Below are 20873 nucleotides of genomic sequence, written 5' to 3' on the forward strand. Positions count from 1 at the left end.
ATAGAAAAAAGTAAATGAATAGAGAAAAAATTGGAAAATAAATAGAGAAAAAATAGGTAAATAAATAGAGAAAAAATAGGTAAATTATCTAGAGAAAAAGAGGTAAATAAATAGAGAAAACAAAAGAGGTAAATAAATAGAGAAAAAAATAGGTAAATAAATACAGAAAAATAGGTAAATTAGGTAGAGAAAAAATAGGTGTATAAATAGAGAAAAATAGGTAAATAAACCAAAGGAAAAAAGTTAAATAAAAAAATAGGTAAATATATAGAGAAAAAATAGGTAAATAAATAGAGGAAATAGAGATAAATAAATAGAGAAAAAGAGGTAAATAAGTACATAAGAAAATAGGTAAATAAAATAGAGAAAAAATAGGCAAATAAATAGATAAAAATAGGTGAATAAACTAGAGAAAAAGTAGGTGTATAAATAGAGAAAAATAGCTAAATAAATCAAGGGAAAAAAGGTAAATAAAAAAATAGGTAAATAAATTAGAGAAAAAAATAGGTAAATAACTAGCGAAAAATAGGTAAATAAATAGAGAAAAAGTAGGTAAATATAATAGAGAAAAAGTAGGTCAATAAACAGAGAAAACATAGGTAAATAAATTAGAGAAAAAAATAGATAAAGAAATAGTGAAAAATAGGTAAATAATTTAGAGAAAAATATAGGCAAATAAATAGAGAAAAATAGGTAATGAAGTAGAGAAAACAAAGTAGGTAAATAAATACAGAAAAAAGAGGTAAACAACTAGAGAAAAAAGGTAAATAAATAGAGAAAACAAAAGAGGTAAATAAATAGAGAAAAAATAGGTAAATAAAATAGGGAAAAATAGGTAAATAAACAGAGAAAAATAGGTAAATATGTAGAGAAAACAAAAGAGGTAAATAAATAGAGAAAAATAGGAAAATAAATAGAGAAAAAATAGGTAAATTATCTAGAGAAAAAATTGGTGTATAAATAGAGATAAATAGCTAAATAAATCAAAGAAAAAAAGGTAAATAAAAAATAGGTATATAAACTAGAGAAAAAAATAGGTAAATAAATTAGAGAAAAAATAGGTAAATTATCTAGAGAAAAAATAGGTGTATAAATATAGATAAATAGCTACATAAATCAAAGGATAAAAGGTAAATAAAAAAATACGTAAATAAATTAAAGGAAAAATAGGTAAATAAACAGAGAAAAATAGGAAAATAAATGAGAGAAAATATAGGTAAAAGACTAGAGAAACAATAGGTAAATAAATAGAGAAAAATAGGTAAATAAATAGAGAAAATATAGGTAAATTATCTAGAGAAAAAATAGGTGTATAAATAGAGATAAATAGCTAAATAAATCAAAGAAAAAAAGGAAAATAAAAAAATAGGTAAATAAACTAGAGAAAAAAATAGGCAAATAGATTAAAGAAAAAATAGGTAAATTATCTAGAGAAAAAATAGGTGTATAAATAGAGATAAATAGCTACATAAATCAAAGAAAAAAAGGTAAATAAAAAAATACGTAAATAAATTAAAGGAAAAATAGGTAAATAAACAGAGAAAAATAGGAAAATAAATGAGAGAGAATATAGGTAAATGACTAGAGAAACAATAGGTAAATAAATAGAGAAAGTATAGGTGTATAAATTAGAGAAAGAAAGAGGTAAATAAATAGAAAAAAGTAAATGAATAGAGAAAAAATTGGAAAATAAATAGAGAAAAAATAGGTAAATAAATAGAGAAAAAATAGGTAAATTATCTAGAGAAAAATAGGTAAATAAATAGAGAAAACAAAAGAGGTAAATAAATAGAGAAAATATAGGTAAATTATCTAGAGAAAAAATAGGTATATAAATAGAGATAAATAGCTAAATAAATCAAAGAAAAAAAGGAAAATAAAAAAATAGGTAAATAAACTAGAGAAAAAAATAGGCAAATAGATTAAAGAAAAAATAGGTAAATTATCTAGAGAAAAAATAGGTGTATAAATAGAGATAAATAGCTACATAAATCAAAGAAAAAAAGGTAAATAAAAAAATACGTAAATAAATTAAAGGAAAAATAGGTAAATAAACAGAGAAAAATAGGAAAATAAATGAGAGAGAATATAGGTAAATGACTAGAGAAACAATAGGTAAATAAATAGAGAAAAATAGGTAAATTATCTAGAGAAAAAATAGGTGTATAAATATAGATAAATAGCTAAATAAATCAAAGAAAAAAGGTAAATAAAACAATAGGTAAAGAAATTAAAGGAAAAAATAGGTAAATAAACAGAGAAAAAATAGGTAAATAAATGAGAGAAAAAATAGGTAAATATCTAGAGAAAAAATAGGTAAATAAATAGAGAAAAATAGGTAAATAAACCAAAGAGAAAAAGTTAAATAAAAAAATAGGTAAATATATAGAGAAAAAATAGGTAAATAAATAGAGGAAATAGAGGTAAATAAATAGAGAAAAAGAGGTAAATAAGTACATAAGAAAATAGGTAAATAAAATAGAGAAAAAATAGGCAAATAAATAGATAAAAATAGGTAAATAAACTAGAGAAAAAGTAGGTGTATAAATAGAGAAAAATAGCTAAATAAATCAAGGGAAAAAAGTAAATAAAAAAATAGGTAAATAAATTAGAGAAAAAAATAGGTAAATAACTAGCGAAAAATAGGTAAATAAATAGAGAAAAAGTAGGTAAATATAATAGAGAAAAAGTAGGTAAATAAACAGAAAAAACATAGGTAAATAAATTAGAGAAAAAAATAGATAAAGAAATAGTGAAAAATAGGTAAATAATTTAGAGAAAAATATAGGCAAATAAATAGAGAAAAATAGGTAATGAAGTAGAGAAAACAAAGTAGGTAAATAAATACAGAAAAAAGAGGTAAACAACTAGAGAAAAAAGGTAAATAAATAGAGAAAACAAAAGAGGTAAATAAATAGAGAAAAAATAGGTAAATAAAATAGGGAAAAATAGGTAAATAAACAGAGAAAAATAGGTAAATATGTAGAGAAAACAAAAGAGGTAAATAAATAGAGAAAAATAGGAAAATAAATAGAGAAAAATAGGTAAATTAGGTAGAGAAAAAATAGGTGTATAAATAGAGAAAAATAGGTAAATAAACCAAAGGAAAAAAGTTAAATAAAAAAATAGGTAAATATATAGAGAAAAAATAGGTAAATAAATAGAGGAAATAGAGGTAAATAAATAGAGAAAAAGAGGTAAATAAGTACATAAGAAAATAGGTAAATAAAATAGAGAAAAAATAGGCAAATAAATAGATAAAAATAGGTAAATAAACTAGAGAAAAAGTAGGTGTATAAATAGAGAAAAATAGCTAAATAAATCAAGGGAAAAAAGTAAATAAAAAAATAGGTAAATAAATTAGAGAAAAAAATAGGTAAATAACTAGCGAAAAATAGGTAAATAAATAGAGAAAAAGTAGGTAAATATAATAGAGAAAAAGTAGGTAAATAAACAGAAAAAACATAGGTAAATAAATTAGAGAAAAAAATAGATAAAGAAATAGTGAAAAATAGGTAAATAATTTAGAGAAAAATATAGGCAAATAAATAGAGAAAAATAGGTAATGAAGTAGAGAAAACAAAGTAGGTAAATAAATACAGAAAAAAGAGGTAAACAACTAGAGAAAAAAGGTAAATAAATAGAGAAAACAAAAGAGGTAAATAAATAGAGAAAAAATAGGTAAATAAAATAGGGAAAAATAGGTAAATAAACAGAGAAAAATAGGTAAATATGTAGAGAAAACAAAAGAGGTAAATAAATAGAGAAAAATAGGAAAATAAATAGAGAAAAAATAGGTAAATTATCTAGAGAAAAAATTGGTGTATAAATAGAGATAAATAGCTAAATAAATCAAAGAAAAAAAGGTAAATAAAAAATAGGTATATAAACTAGAGAAAAAAATAGGTAAATAAATTCGAGAAAAAATAGGTAAATTATCTAGAGAAAAAATAGGTGTATAAATTTAGATAAATAGCTACATAAATCAAAGGAAAAAAGGTAAATAAAAAAATACGTAAATAAATTATAGGAAAAATAGGTAAATAAACAGAGAAAAATGTGAAAATAAATGAGAGAAAATATAGGTAAATGACTAGAGAAACAATAGGTAAATAAATAGAGAAAAATAGGTAAATTATCTAGAGAAAAAATAGGTGTATAAATATAGATAAATAGCTAAATAAATCAAAGAAAAAAGGTAAATAAAACAATAGGTAAAGAAATTAAAGGAAAAAATAGGTAAATAAACAGAGAAAAAATAGGTAAATAAATGAGAGAAAAAATAGGTAAATATCTAGAGAAAAAATAGGTAAATAAATAGAGAAAAATAGGTAAATAAACCAAAGAGAAAAAGTTAAATAAAAAAATAGGTAAATAAATTAGAGGAAAAAATAGGTAAATAAACAGAGAAAAAATACGTAAATAAATGAGAGAAAAAAATAGGTAAATATATAGAGAAAAATAGGTAAATAAATAGAGGAAATAGAGGTAAATAAATAGAGAAAAAGAGGTAAATAAGTACATAAGAAAATAGGTAAACAAAATAGAGAAAAAATAGGCAAATAAATAGATAAAAATAGGTAAATAAACTAGAGAAAAAGTAGGTGTATAAATAGAGAAAAATAGCTAAATAAATCAAGGGAAAAAAGGTAAATAAAAAAATAGGTAAATAAATTAGAGGAAAAAATGGGTAACTAAACAGAGAAAAAATAGGTAAATAAATGAGAGAAAAAAATAGGTAAATAACTAGCGAAAAAATAGGTAAATAAGAACAGAAAATAGGTAAATAAATAGAGAAAAATAGGTAAATAATTTAGAGAAAAAAATAGGCAAATAAATAGAGAAAAATAGGTAATGAAGTAGAGAAAACAAAGTAGGTAAATAAATACAGAAAAAAGAGGTAGACAACTAGAGAATAAAGGTAAATAAATAGAGAAAACAAAAGAGGTAAATAAATAGAGAAAAATAGGTAAATAAAATAGGGAAAAATAGGTAAATAAACAGAGAAAAATAGGTAAATAAAATAGAGAAAAATAGGTAAATAAATAGAGAAAAATAGGTAAATAAAATAGGGAAAAATTGCTAAATAAATCAAGGAAAAAAAGGTAAATAAAAAATAGGTAAAGAAATTAGAGGAAAATAGGTAAATAAGTAGAGAAAACAAAAGAGGTAAACAAATAGAGAAAAAATAGTAAAATAAATAGAGAAAAAATAGGTAAATTATCTGGAGATAAAATAGGTGTATAAATAGAGATAAATAGCTAAATAAATCAAAGAAACAAAGGTAAATAAAAAAATATGTAATGAAATTAGAGAAAAATATAGGTAAATAAATGAGAAAGAAAAATGTGTAAATAACTAGAGAAAAAATTGGTAACTAAATAGAGAAAAATAGGTAAATAAATAGAGAAAAATAGGTAAATAAAATAGGGAAAAATAGGTAAATAAACAGAGAAAAATAGGTAAATAAGTAGAGAAAACAAAAGAGGTAAATAAATAAAGAAAAAATAGGAAAATAAATAGAGAAAAATAGGTAAATTATATAGAGAAAAAATAGGTGTATAAATAGAGATAAATAGCTAAATAAATCAAAGAAAAAAAGGTAAATAAAAAAATAGGTAAATAAATTAGAGGAAAAAATACGTAAATAACTAGAGAAAAATAGGTAAATAAATAGAGAAAACAAAAGAGGTAAATAAATAGAGAAAAATAGGAAAATAAATAGAGAAAAAATAGGTATATTATCTAGAGAAAAAATAGGTGTATTGTAACGTCCCACGATTTTTCGCGCGTTTCCTATTCCCAATTCCACTAGTAAACCTCAAAATCACTCCACTAAAGTCTATCAATCTCAACTCCTACCCCATCTCCTCAATCACCGATCAGCTTGATGTTGCACCTTAGCGGTCAACAACACAGGATGATCAATACAAACCTCCACCTCGCTGATGTACCTTAGCGGTCCCCATCACGAGATGATCGTTTCAAAACCCTCTTCGCCTATTCGTCTTACAAGGCACGAATCATTCCCTCCAAAAACAAATTCAAACAAGTCCCTCATTACAAATCCCTCTTAAATCGAGACCAAGTCTCAACCCCCTCTTTACGACTCATGAAGTCCAAGCCACTCTAATAACCCCTTTCCCGTAAAACACCCGAAATCCATTCGATGAGTTGAGTATCTCTTTTCGCAGTCATAAAAACCCCAGAAACCTAATTGCGACGTATATTTGGCGTACGTGACATAAATACGTCTATTAATAGACGTACCGTTTGTAAAAACCCCGGAAGTCCTACTGCGTCTTAAACCGAAATGTGTCAAGGTCTTTACCGCGCGTACCCCACAATACTCCTGTGAAAGTACATAAATATGAGGTCCTGACAGGCCGAGTCCTCTTTCTTCGACAGAAACCTCTTCGGTAGAAGGCTTTCTTGAAAAGTATATCTTAAAAGTGTTAATATTAAACTCAGTGTTCGACGATCACCGTAAGCCATTTATATTACTTAATATTATTGTGCATATCACCACCATACCATACTATTCTATTATTTTGTTTATAACTGCTTATCGCAATCTTACTATTCAATTATTTCGTTTATAACTGCTTATCGCAATCTTACTATTCTATTATTTTGTTTATAACTGCTTATCGCAATCTTACTATTCTATTATAACTGCTTATCGCAATCTTATCATATTATTATTATTAACGATCATTATTAAACGACTTATATTGTATCTCATGTCCATATATATATATTAAATGTTATAACCATATTACAAATATTGTGCCAATGCTAAAAGCCCCTCGCACGATTATAATAACCGATTAACGAAGTTAATAAATCGCTTTGTTTAAAATCTTGCTTCAAGTTGTTTGTGTTCAACCATTAGTTACGAACGTGCTAAGATACAAACCAACGAGTCGGCGAAACAGCTGATCGCGGATCGCGAACTAGAGAACAGTGACAGTGTTTACTAACATTCCCTTGCATAGCTGCACGTATAGACGAATTTCTCAAGAAATATTACGAGGAAACTTTTTGTGCCTATGCAACGGTAAATCTGATATTACGTAAACCAAAACAAAGTGCTAACGGGTGTTCCCCAAATACGCTCTAGCCTTTAAACTTCCCTGGTCGACTAGTGTGCTGGATTATAGATTCGCGCCTGGCGTTCCTCCCTGTAAAACGATTAGTGTGCTGGATTATAGATTCGCGCCTGAATTCCTTCAAAATCCTCAGTGTGCTGGATTCAAGATTCGCGCCTGACGTTCCTCTCCTTCAAAACCCTCAGTGTGCTGGATTCAAGATTCGCGCCTGACGTTCCTCTCCTTCCAAACCCTCAGTGTGCTGGATTATAGATTCGCGCCTGAATTCCTTTCAAACCCTCAGTGTGCTGGATTATAGATTCGCGCCTGAATTCCTTTCAAACCCTCAGTGTGCTGGATTCAAGATTCGCGCCTAAGTTCCTTCCAAACCCTCAGTGTGACGGATTTAATATTCGCGCCTGGTCTTCCCCCCAAAATCTCAGAGTGCTGGATTTTAGATTCGCGCTTGTCTTTCTCCTTTCCTAATGTCATCGTTCCCAAAAGACCTCACCCGGGACGTGACATAATTTTGGTGACAGCGGTGGGATCCGTCAACTGTTAATAGGAATAAATTCCCTAACATACGGTACCCACAATTGCCTATTTAGCATGTATACAGAATACGTTAGTCCGTGGAAACCAGCCTACAGGAGCCGCCAATTACAAAATTTGACGGCATCTATACAGTGGATGGTCTGTGTTTCCAGGACCATAGTAACAAACGACGAAGGCGACGAAATTTGCTTACATTGCTCCCGACTAGTACCAACAGAAACGGTGACAGAGTATCAAATTCACTACTGCCAAACACCCTATACATTCCCTAATTGCCTAAGGTGCAATAGCGTGATATATCAAACGCGTCCCGCAACCAATTGTGTCGAGTGTACACAGTGGTACTTCCTTTCAAACAGAAACTGAATCACTAATATCCTTTTACCACGAAATTTAAACAAACTGCCTGACGCAACATAAGACATTGATAACTAACATGTGCGATTCACGCCAAAGTCAAAATACATTATATTTCCCAAGCCGCAGGCTGCGGGGCGTTTTGTCAGACTCAAATAAACTGATTTGTGTTTCGGGAGGAGCAGCTACGACCACGGAAGGCGGAAAAATTTGCCTAAATTGCTTTAATTCAAATCGGGTAGAGGTAGACGAGATATATCAAGTGCACTACCACTAACCTAACGATATATTCCCTGAGTGCCCTCGTTGCAAAAACCTTCTGTTCAAAGTACGGCCTATTAGCAGTCGTGCCGCGTGCACAGAGCATTTACGTCAAATAAATAAAAATTATAACAGGTTCGATATAAACTACCCGGGTAGAGAATATCATAGATTTTGAGTAGCTGCTGCCGGACGCTTAAACATAGGAAACCTCTTAAATCACCCTAAAATAATAAAATTTACCGAGTTTAAAAATGTCCGAATCCGGTGATACCGACAACCTCCGCGTGCTAGACCAAGACGCGGAGCCTTTCAATAGCGCTATAGAAAACGCCACCGCCGAAATAATGGAACAATTACAAAAATTACGTGAGAAACGAGCCGAAATCGACAATTTGCACATGAGATTTGCGGTAAATTCCGAAACTAAAACGTATACGGGCGAAGGCATCGGACCGCCCGAACCCACGCTTAAAGGTCTTTCCGATAAAATACAGAATATCGAAGCAATGATGAAAAAACTTCTTGCACCCCCGCCAATTGCGAATAACTTTGCTACACCGGGTTCCTCCCGTTTCGATACAAAACCGGTGCTAAATTACAATAAAACTCCTGAGGCATTGAATAGTAATAATATTCCGGACCAGGATCCATTGCCCCAGATCAAATTAAAGGACGCTATAGAAACAGTCCCAAAATTTAACGGTCACAATATGTCTGTTTTGCAATTCGCTAGAGCCTGCAATAGGGCTAAAGCTCTGGTTCCCCCGGAGGCTGAACCCCAGCTGGCGAGGTTGTTGCGCAATAAACTGCAAGACCACGCCTGCTTGGCTGTTGAGGATAGGGTCTTCGACTCAGTAAATGACTTAATGAAACAACTAAAACGTACATTCTCCCCCGCGAAAACGTCAGATCACTATCGAGGAGAATTAGCAAATATTATCAAAGGAACAAATGAACACGTACTAGAGTACATCTCGCGCGTTAAGGATCTCCGATTCGCTATTTTGGAAGAGGATAGGGATTATTATCGCGACTTTGCACGGAATCATCCCGAGGACCTAGACCGTTTGACGTTGGATTCATTTGTGGATGGACTTCCCCCCCATATACGAACAAGATTACAACAACATGATTTCGACACGCTCGATGAAGCTTTCGAGCTAGCTGTACTCGTAGACAAGAAAATTGATCGAGACCGCCAGAGATTTTCCGAACAAAAGACTCCAAAAATCATATGTCAAGTTTGTAATAAGACGGGACACGACGCATTGTCCTGCAGGAATAATCAAAAAATAACCTCCCAATCGACAGAGCGATATTCCCAAAACCGCATTGCGGGATACGATAATCAGGCGCCAAACCCTTTGGTCCCTTACTGGGACAAAAACCGACCTCCTCCTTCAAGGCCTACGGAATTACGTATTTGCGCATATTGTAAAAAGCCCGGACATTTAATCTCTGAATGTAGGAAACGCTTATTTAATCGCAATGAGAGAAGCCCTGGAACCTTCCAGGAACGGGATTCGGGAAACGCTCTGCCCCTACGGTCAACAGCGGACGCGTACCGTGGAACGGGCCAAGCAGGAGCGCGTCCAATGACAATACGAGCGGAATCGGGAATACCAGAACAAGAATCGCTACCGCATGGTTAAATGCCGTCGACGAAGCCCCGTCCGTAGTTATTCAGTCCCCGGATTTTGAAGTAGCACCAGAGTTAATGATTGATACTGGGTCCGAAGTGAATTTGTTGAAAATTCACACAATAAAACAACCACAAAACATAGATATCAATAAACAGGTGCAATTAAGAGGCATCGCTAAAGACCTCGTCTTCACCCTTGGGACAGTAAACATAACTCTATTGGGCAACGATGTCACATTCCACGTAGTCGAAAACGACTTCCCAATCAAACCACAAGGAATATTAGGCACCGAATTCTTTATAAAACAAAATGCTTCAATACATTACTCGAAGAAACAGTTGGAGTTCGAAGGAAACTCCATCCCGTTCGTAAATAAGGATCAACTCGTGCTACCCGCTAGATCGAAAACAGTTTGCTTCGTAAACATATCAAATTCAGACGTAAAGGAAGGATATTTGCCTAGATTAGATTTAGGCACTGGTATTCATGCAGGTAATGCCCTCGTCCGTAATAAGGACGGCAAAGCGTACCTACAAATTATAAATTCTAATGAAATGGACACGACGATCACTGTACCTACTGTTGAATTGGAAGAATTTGAAATTGTAATTCCAGAACCCAAACAAAGACGACCGAAAGAGACTAAGACGTCTAAACGCGTCAATCCTATTCCAACCCTAACAAAATTCAAGCCCCTCTTTCCCCAGGATCCGTCGATCCATCATTCAGAGGTACCCGCGAAGGTACACTCGCTCTCATCCCCAGGGCATTATGCCGAAACAACCCTTCCCCTAGAATTCCAGGAGTCTCTTACTATGGCGTCGGGTGAGGAAATATCGATAATTTCTGAACAAACCGCAACAAGAATGGAACGAGTGCTCAAACTAATTTCAACGGAACACATGAATCCGGAGGAAAAACTTCATGTCCAAAGAATTTTATATAAATACCATGACCTCTTCCATCTACCAGATGAGAAGTTAGGCCACACAAACGCTATCCAGCATGGGATCCAGACAATGGACCCAGTGCCAGTAAATACTAAACAATATCGCTTCCCTCCTGTACATAAGAAGGAAATAGACAAGCAAATAAAGAATTTACTAACTAACGACATTATAAAACCGTCATTATCACCCTATAATTCACCTATTTGGATCGTCTCTAAAAAACCAGGACCCAATGGGGAACTCTTGTGGAGAATGGTAATTGACTTCAGGGATTTAAACGGAAAAACCGTTCCTGACGCATACCCACTTCCAAACATTAACGAAATACTAGACCAATTAGGAGGAGCAAAATACTTTTCCGTATTCGACCTAGCTTCCGGATTTCACCAAATCCCTATGAAACCGGAAGATGCGCCTAAAACGGCCTTTTCTACACCTCATGGACATTATGAGTTTGTTAGAATGCCATTTGGACTTTGTAATGCACCAGCTACCTTCCAACGTTTAATGGATCACACGCTCACGGGACTCCAAGGCACAGAAATGTTCGTATATCTGGACGATATTGTCCTTTACGCGAGTTCCCTTACAGAACATTTAATAAAATTTAAAAAACTTGCTCAACGCCTAAGAGAGGCGAATCTTAAACTTCAGCCTTCGAAATGTAAATTTCTACACAAAGAAGTCGCATATTTGGGTCACATAATTACAGAACAAGGAGTAAAACCTGATCCAGGAAAAATTGAAGCCGTCCGAAACTACCCGGCACCAAATACACCTAAAGGAATCAAACAATTCCTTGGTTTAACCGGATATTATAGGAAATTTATCCCAGACTTTTCTAAAATAGCTCGTCCGTTAACCCAACTATTGAAGAAAGACACAATATTTGAGTGGGGACCGTCCCAGAAAACGGCTTTTGACCACTTAAGACTAGCATTGCAGAAAGAACCTATCCTGCAATACCCGAATTTTGACCTGGAATTTCACGTCACTACAGATGCTTCTGACTACGCTATAGGAGGGATATTGAGTCAGACTATAGATGGAAAAGAGTTACCGATCGCTTACGCCTCTCGCCTCCTAAATAAAGCAGAAATAAATTACGCAACCATAGAGAAGGAACTTTTAGCCATCGTATATTGCGTTAGGCACTTCCGACCTTATCTATACGGAAGGAAATTTATTTTATTTACCGACCATCAACCACTAATCTGGTTACATAGAGTAAAAGACCCAACGTCACGCCTCGTTAGGTGGCGTTTAAAATTAGCTGAGTATGAATACGAAATTCGATACCAACCGGGGAAAAGCAACAAACTTGCCGACGCTCTATCTCGTAATCCCCCTACAGTGGAGGCATGCCCAATACGGCCACGAGAAGAAGCCGACGAAGACTGGGTGGACTGGCCCACACCAGATACCAAAAAACCTCGGACTACTAAGGAAACTAAAACCCCACCTACACGAGGTCCTGGAAGACCTCGGGGTTCCCGACCATCCACCTCTGCTTCAGAACCCACAAATAAACCCCATCTAAGGACGAAACCTACGCGGATGCAGCCTCACCGGAAGGTACGAAAAGGTCCAACATCTGCAGTAGAATCCACAAAAGAAAATTTATCAGAACCAATGAGTAGCGTCGAAGAAGAGAATCAGGAAAATGAAGGGGAACAAATAACCACCCCTTACGAACATATTTCGCCTCCGCAGTCCCCAGTTCCCCAGATACAATCGGATCCCGATTCCGAAGTGGAATCGAACATATCAGACGAGTCAACATCCGTCTCGGATTTATCAATAATTGAGCAAGACAAATCCCATGATGCAGAATACGAAGCTGACCCAGACCGAGAAATCAGAATAGTACCGTCCATCAGTCGCGACCCATTGTCCCTACGTAAAGAAACGCTCGTCTTCCTTTTGAGTGCCGATGGGAAACCTTGCGACGAAGGAGCTAAACAGTTACAAGAAGCAGGAGAACTGACAATAGCAAACGAACTCACTCTGGGCAGGGCTCATGTGTCATATAAAAAGGGACAAATTCTCGTAGGGTTAGTTATCAAGGAAACACAAAATATTCCCCTAACCACGACAAATTGGAGAACAGCCCTTTCTTCTCTTAGGGATGTAGTACATGAGTTAACTATATATTCATTCAGTATTGCCAAAACGACAAACATTGATCAGCTAAGTTGGCAAGATATTATTATGGACATTCTCGAAACCGTCGACGAGGAAGACATCGAGGTCACAATATGCCTACAAATAGTTCAGATCCCCGAAGAATCAAAGAGACAAAGCATTATTACGGAAAATCACGCGTCTGCATTAGCTGGACATAAAGGAGTAACAAAAACCTATAACCGAATTAGACACCACTATTTCTGGAAAGGAATGAAGAAAGCCGTTGAAGATTATATTCGAAAATGCGAAGACTGTATGCGGAAGAAACTCGTTCGTGTTAAAACCAGGCAACCAATGATCCTTACAGACACGCCTGGACGCGCCTTTGATAAAATAGCCTTAGATATAGTAGGACCGTTACCCACCACGAGAGAAGGAAATACCTACATATTAACCATGCAAGATTTATTAACTAAATATTTCGTGTGTGAACCACTCAAACAATCGACGTCGGAAAAAATTGCAGATGCATTTATAAGAAAGTTTATCTGTCAATTCGGAGCTCCCAGAGCCATCCTCACTGACCAAGGAGCTAATTTTACTGGTAAACTCATGAAAACTATCGCGCAAAAATTTAAAATTGAACAATTTCGAACCACAGCTTTTCACCCACAGACTAACGGCTCTCTAGAGCGATCGCACCTTGTCCTAACAGAATATTTGAAAATGTTTATCGGTAGATACAGTGACTGGGACGAATGGACCGACATGGCCGCGTTCTCTTATAATACCAGCGTCCACGAGGGCACTGGATACACTCCACATGAATTAGTGTTCGGTAAAATAGCCCGGGTACCCAGTCGGAAAAGAATGCCCGAAGACTTTGAAAATGAAACTTATAGTCAATACCTCTCGAAATTAAACATAAGGATGCAAGAACTGCAAACCGCTGCAGCAGAAAAGTTAAATCAATCAAAACTCCGTTATAAAAAGTACTACGATAGACACATAAGCGAGAAGACCTTTAAACCGGGCGACTCGATTTTCGTATTAATAGAACCCCGAAAGGGAAAATTCGGAGATCAATACTCTGGCCCTCACACGATATTAGAGGTAATCCCCTTTCAGAATTTAAAAATATCATGGAAAGGGAAAACAAAAATTATACACGCGAATAAGGCGCGTCTTGGTCAAATACGCGAAAACCCCGGTTGACCCTAATCATAAATTATAGAGAAAAGAACATTAAATCACCTCGTTTCTTAGATCGCACCATGCCTCATAAAAGGGCCCATAAACCCAGTGGGCCTAGGACCCATGGGGGAGGCCTCAAAAGAAAGCTCTCCCATATACAGTGGCTGCGCCAGAGGGCCATGAAGGAGGAAGGGAGCGCCTCACATCTTCTCCCGAAGGTGACGTCGAACATCGTCATCAGGGAGGCAGCGTCCACAACAGAGACAATTACGATAGACGACTCCCCCCCCCCCCAGGACGATGGACGACCTCCACTCATTTCAAGAGGCCGTCACTCCACCGCCCCCTAGCCCCCCTCATGCAGGAAACAGAGAGGTACTCGCCGGTCCTCCACCCTCTCCTTACCACTCCCAGTCCCAAAACCCAGAAATCCCACTTCCTTCCTCAATCCCTCCTTGGCCAGGCGTAGTGGAAATCCTGGACACGGGGTCAGCCATCAGGTTACCTGATACCATAGAGCTGACGCCCGAGGATCTAGCGTGGTTCGCTTATCTCTGTCAGGGAGATAATAACCTCACTTACGTCCTGGACCACTCCGAATTCCTCTTCCCAATTCCCGATCCATATTCCCCCTATTAAACCTTAATCCTATCCTTCCCCTGTAAATAGTTCCCTCACCAGTAGATTTTAAGTACATATACATACATATTCTTTATTTTTAATCTTATTATATAAATGTTTTTCCTTTTTTTGTTTTTTTTTTCCTCGCCAAATAGGCCAAACATTTTTATTTTTATTTTTCGTTATTTGCTAAAAACACTATATATTTTATTTTATTTTATTATTTCCAAACCATTTTATTTTTATTTTTTCCAAAACGGTACATTTTATTTTATTTTTCTTTTCCTCCGCATTTCAAGACACCCTAACCCTATGTTAAGAAATGTACACATTTCTTCATATAAGGGGGGAGGTGTAACGTCCCACGATTTTTCGCGCGTTTCCTATTCCCAATTCCACTAGTAAACCTCAAAATCACTCCACTAAAGTCTATCAAACTCAACTCCTACCCCATCTCCTCAATCACCGATCAGCTTGATGTTGCACCTTAGCGGTCAACAACACAGGATGATCAATACAAACCTCCACCTCGCTGATGTACCTTAGCGGTCCCCATCACGAGATGATCGTTTCAAAACCCTCTTCGCCTATTCGTCTTACAAGGCACGAATCATTCCCTCCAAAAACAAATTCAAACAAGTCCCTCATTACAAATCCCTCTTAAATCGAGACCAAGTCTCAACCCCCTCTTTACGACTCATGAAGTCCAAGCCACTCTAATAACCCCTTTCCCGTAAAACACCCGAAATCCATTCGATGAGTTGAGTATCTCTTTTCGCAGTCATAAAAACCCCAGAAACCTAATTGCGACGTATATTTGGCGTACGTGACATAAATACGTCTATTAATAGACGTACCGTTTGTAAAAACCCCGGAAGTCCTACTGCGTCTTAAACCGAAATGTGTCAAGGTCTTTACCGCGCGTACCCCACAATACTCCTGTGAAAGTACATAAATATGAGGTCCTGACAGGCCGAGTCCTCTTTCTTCGACAGAAACCTCTTCGGTAGAAGGCTTTCTTGAAAAGTATATCTTAAAAGTGTTAATATTAAACTCAGTGTTCGACGATCACCGTAAGCCATTTATATTACTTAATATTATTGTGCATATCACCACCATACCATACTATTCTATTATTTTGTTTATAACTGCTTATCGCAATCTTACTATTCAATTATTTCGTTTATAACTGCTTATCGCAATCTTACTATTCTATTATTTTGTTTATAACTGCTTATCGCAATCTTACTATTCTATTATAACTGCTTATCGCAATCTTATCATATTATTATTATTAACGATCATTATTAAACGACTTATATTGTATCTCATGTCCATATATATATATTAAATGTTATAACCATATTACAAATATTGTGCCAATGCTAAAAGCCCCTCGCACGATTATAATAACCGATTAACGAAGTTAATAAATCGCTTTGTTTAAAATCTTGCTTCAAGTTGTTTGTGTTCAACCATTAGTTACGAACGTGCTAAGATACAAACCAACGAGTCGGCGAAACAGCTGATCGCGGATCGCGAACTAGAGAACAGTGACAGTGTTTACTAACATTCCCTTGCATAGCTGCACGTATAGACGAATTTCTCAAGAAATATTACGAGGAAACTTTTTGTGCCTATGCAACGGTAAATCTGATATTACGTAAACCAAAACAAAGTGCTAACGGGTGTTCCCCAAATACGCTCTAGCCTTTAAACTTCCCTGGTCGACTAGTGTGCTGGATTATAGATTCGCGCCTGGCGTTCCTCCCTGTAAAACGATTAGTGTGCTGGATTATAGATTCGCGCCTGAATTCCTTCAAAATCCTCAGTGTGCTGGATTCAAGATTCGCGCCTGACGTTCCTCTCCTTCAAAACCCTCAGTGTGCTGGATTCAAGATTCGCGCCTGACGTTCCTCTCCTTCCAAACCCTCAGTGTGCTGGATTATAGATTCGCGCCTGAATTCCTTTCAAACCCTCAGTGTGCTGGATTATAGATTCGCGCCTGAATTCCTTCCAAACCCTCAGTGTGACGGATTTAATATTCGCGCCTGGTCTTCCCCCCAAAATCTCAGAGTGCTGGATTTTAGATTCGCGCCTGTCTTTCTCCTTTCCTAATGTCATCGTTCCCAAAAGACCTCACCCGGGACGTGACAGTATAAATAGAGATAAATAGCTAAATAAATCAAAGAAAAAAAGGTAAATAAAAAATAGGTAAATGAATTAGAGGAAAAAATAGGTAAATAACTAGAGAAAAATAGGTAAATAAATAGAGAAAACAAAAGAGGTAAATAAATAGAGAAAAATAGGAAAATAAATAGAGAAAAAATAGGTAAATTATCTAGAGAAAAAATAGGTGTATGAATAGAGATAAATAGCTAAATAAATCAAAGAAAAAAGGTAAATAAAAAAATAGGTAAATAAACTAGAGAAAAAAATAGGTAAATAAACTAGAGAAAAAATAGGTAAATTATCTAGAGAAAAAATAGGTGTATAAATATAGATAAATAGCTACATAAATCAAAGAAAAAAAGGCGAATAAAAAAATACGTAAATAAATTAAAGGAAAAATAGGTAAATAAACAGAGAAAAATAGGAAAATAAATGAGAGAAAATATAGGTAAATGACTAGAGAAAACCAAAGAGGTAAATAAATAGAGAAAAATAGGAAAATAAATAGAGAAAAATAGGTAAATTATCTAGAGAAAAAATAGGTGTATAAATAGAGATAAATAGCTAAATAAATCAAAGAAAAAAAGGTAAATAAAAAAATAGGTAAATAAACTAGAGAAAAAAATAGGCAAATAGATTAGAGAAAAAATAGGTAAATTATCTAGAGAAAAAATAGGTGTATAAATAGAGATAAATAGCTACATAAATCAAAGAAAAAAAGGTAAATAAAAAAATACGTAAATAAATTAAAGGAAAAATAGGTAAATAAACAGAGAAAAATAGGAAAATAAATGAGAGAGAATATAGGTAAATGACTAGAGAAACAATAGGTAAATAAATAGAGAAAAATAGGTAAATAAATAGAGAAAATATAGGTGTATAAATTAGAGAAAGAAAGAGGTAAATAAATAGAAAAAAGTAAATGAATAGAGAAAAAATTGGAAAATAAATAGAGAAAAAATAGGTAAATAAATAGAGAAAAAATAGGTAAATTATCTAGAGAAAAAGAGGTAAATAAATAGAGAAAACAAAAGAGGTAAATAAATAGAGAAAAAAATAGGTAAATAAATACAGAAAAATAGGTAAATTAGGTAGAGAAAAAATAGGTGTATAAATAGAGAAAAATAGGTAAATAAACCAAAGGAAAAAAGTTAAATAAAAAAATAGGTAAATATATAGAGAAAAAATAGGTAAATAAATAGAGGAAATAGAGATAAATAAATAGAGAAAAAGAGGTAAATAAGTACATAAGAAAATAGGTAAATAAAATAGAGAAAAAATAGGCAAATAAATAGATAAAAATAGGTGAATAAACTAGAGAAAAAGTAGGTGTATAAATAGAGAAAAATAGCTAAATAAATCAAGGGAAAAAAGGTAAATAAAAAAATAGGTAAATAAATTAGAGAAAAAAATAGGTAAATAACTAGCGAAAAATAGGTAAATAAATAGAGAAAAAGTAGGTAAATATAATAGAGAAAAAGTAGGTCAATAAACAGAGAAAACATAGGTAAATAAATTAGAGAAAAAAATAGATAAAGAAATAGTGAAAAATAGGTAAATAATTTAGAGAAAAATATAGGCAAATAAATAGAGAAAAATAGGTAATGAAGTAGAGAAAACAAAGTAGGTAAATAAATACAGAAAAAAGAGGTAAACAACTAGAGAAAAAAGGTAAATAAATAGAGAAAACAAAAGAGGTAAATAAATAGAGAAAAAATAGGTAAATAAAATAGGGAAAAATAGGTAAATAAACAGAGAAAAATAGGTAAATATGTAGAGAAAACAAAAGAGGTAAACAAATAGAGAAAAAATAGTAAAATAAATAGAGAAAAAATAGGTAAATTATCTGAAGATAAAATAGGTGTATAAATAGAGATAAATAGCTAAATAAATCAAAGAAAAAAAGGTAAATAAAAAAATATGTAATGAAATTAGAGGAAAATATAGGTAAATAAATGAGAAAGAAAAATGCGTAAATAACTAGAGAAAAAATTGGTAACTAAATACAGAAAAATAGGTAAATAAAATAGGGAAAAATAGATAAATAAACAGAGAAAAATAGGTAAATAAGTAGAGAAAACAAAAGAGGTAAATAAATAGAGAAAAAATAGGAAAATAAATAGAGAAAAATAGGTAAATTATATAGAGAAAAAATAGGTGTATAAATAGAGATAAATAGCTAAATAAATCAAAGAAAAAAAGGTAAATAAAAAAATAGGTAAATAAATTAGAGGAAAAAATTGGTAAATAACTAGAGAAAAATAGGTAAATAAATAGAGAAAACAAAAGAGGTAAATAAATAGAGAAAAATAGGAAAATAAATAGAGAAAAATAGGAAAATAAATAGAGAAAAATAGGTATATTATCTAGAGAAAAAATAGGTGTATAAATAGAGATAAATAGCTAAATAAATCAAAGAAAAAAAGGTAAATAAAAAAATAGGTAAATAAATTAGAGGAAAAAATAGGTAAATAACTAGAGAAAAATAGGTAAATAAATAGAGAAAACAAAAGAGGTAAATAAATAGAGAAAAATAGGAAAATAAATAGAGAAAAAATAGGTATATTATCTAGAGAAAAAATAGGTGTATAAATAGAGATAAATAGCTAAATAAATCAAAGAGAAAAAGGTAAATAAAGAATAGGTAAATGAATTAGAGGAAAAAATAGCTAAATAACTAGAGAAAAATAGGTAAATAAATAGAGAAAACAAAAGAGGTAAATAAATAGAGAAAAATAGGAAAATAAATAGAGAAAAAATAGGTAAATTATCTAGAGAAAAAATAGGTGTATGAATAGAGATAAATAGCTAAATAAATCAAAGAAAAAAGGTAAATAAAAAATAGGTAAATGAATTAGAGGAAAAAATAGGTAAATAACTAGAGAAAAATAGGTAAATAAATAGAGAAAACAAAAGAGGTAAATAAATAGAGAAAAATAGGAAAATAAATAGAGAAAAAATAGGTAAATTATCTAGAGAAAAAATAGGTGTATGAATAGAGATAAATAGCTAAATAAATCAAAGAAAAAAGGTAAATAAAAAAATAGGTAAATAAACTAAAGAAAAAAATAGGTAAATAAATTAGAGAAAAAATAGGTAAATTATCTAGAGAAAAAATAGGTGTATAAATATAGATAAATAGCTACATAAATCAAAGAAAAAAAGGTAAATAAAAAAATACGTAAATAAATTAAAGGAAAAATAGGTAAATAAACAGAGAAAAATAGGAAAATAAATGAGAGAAAATATAGGTAAATGACTAGAGAAAACAAAAGAGGTAAATAAATAGAGAAAAATAGGAAAATAAATAGAGAAAAAATAGGTAAATTATCTAGAGAAAAATAGGTAAATAAATAGAGAAAACAAAAGAGGTAAATAAATAGAGAAAAAATAGGTAAATAAATACAGAAAAATAGGTAAATTAGGTAGAGGAAAAATAGGTGTATAAATAGAGAAAAATAGGTAAATAAACCAAAGGAAAAAAGTTGAATAAAAAAATAGGTAAATATATAGAGAAAAAATAGGTAAATAAATAGAGGAAATATAGGTGTATAAATTAGAGAAAGAAAGAGGTAAATAAATAGAAAAAAAGTAAATGAATAGAGAAAAAATTGGAAAATAAATAAAGAAAAAATAGGTAAATAAATAGAGAAAAAATAGGGAAATAAATACAGAAAAATAGGTAAATTAGGTAGAGAAAAAATAGGTGTATAAATAGAGAAAAATAGCTACATAAATCAAAGAAAAAAAGGCGAATAAAAAAATACGTAAATAAATTAAAGGAAAAATAGGTAAATAAACAGAGAAAAATAGGAAAATAAATGAGAGAAAATATAGGTAAATGACTAGAGAAAACCAAAGAGGTAAATAAATAGAGAAAAATAGGAAAATAAATAGAG

The 20873-nt window shown here is 32.4% G+C and overlaps 1 long non-coding RNA gene across 1 annotated transcript; it reads left to right on the top strand.

The window, feature by feature from the left end:
* The first annotated feature begins 1127 nt into the window (after window positions 1–1127).
* Window positions 1128–20756, top strand: LOC143378099 (uncharacterized). Its single transcript, XR_013087502.1, has 3 exons — window positions 1128–2269; window positions 2600–4713; window positions 18365–20756. It is a non-coding gene; the product is annotated as an uncharacterized LOC143378099 (long non-coding RNA).
* The last annotated feature ends 117 nt before the right edge of the window (window positions 20757–20873 follow it).

The sequence above is a fragment of the Andrena cerasifolii genome, unplaced genomic scaffold (assembly GCF_050908995.1).
Source record: "Andrena cerasifolii isolate SP2316 unplaced genomic scaffold, iyAndCera1_principal scaffold0256, whole genome shotgun sequence".
Classification (NCBI taxonomy): domain Eukaryota; kingdom Metazoa; phylum Arthropoda; class Insecta; order Hymenoptera; family Andrenidae; genus Andrena; species Andrena cerasifolii.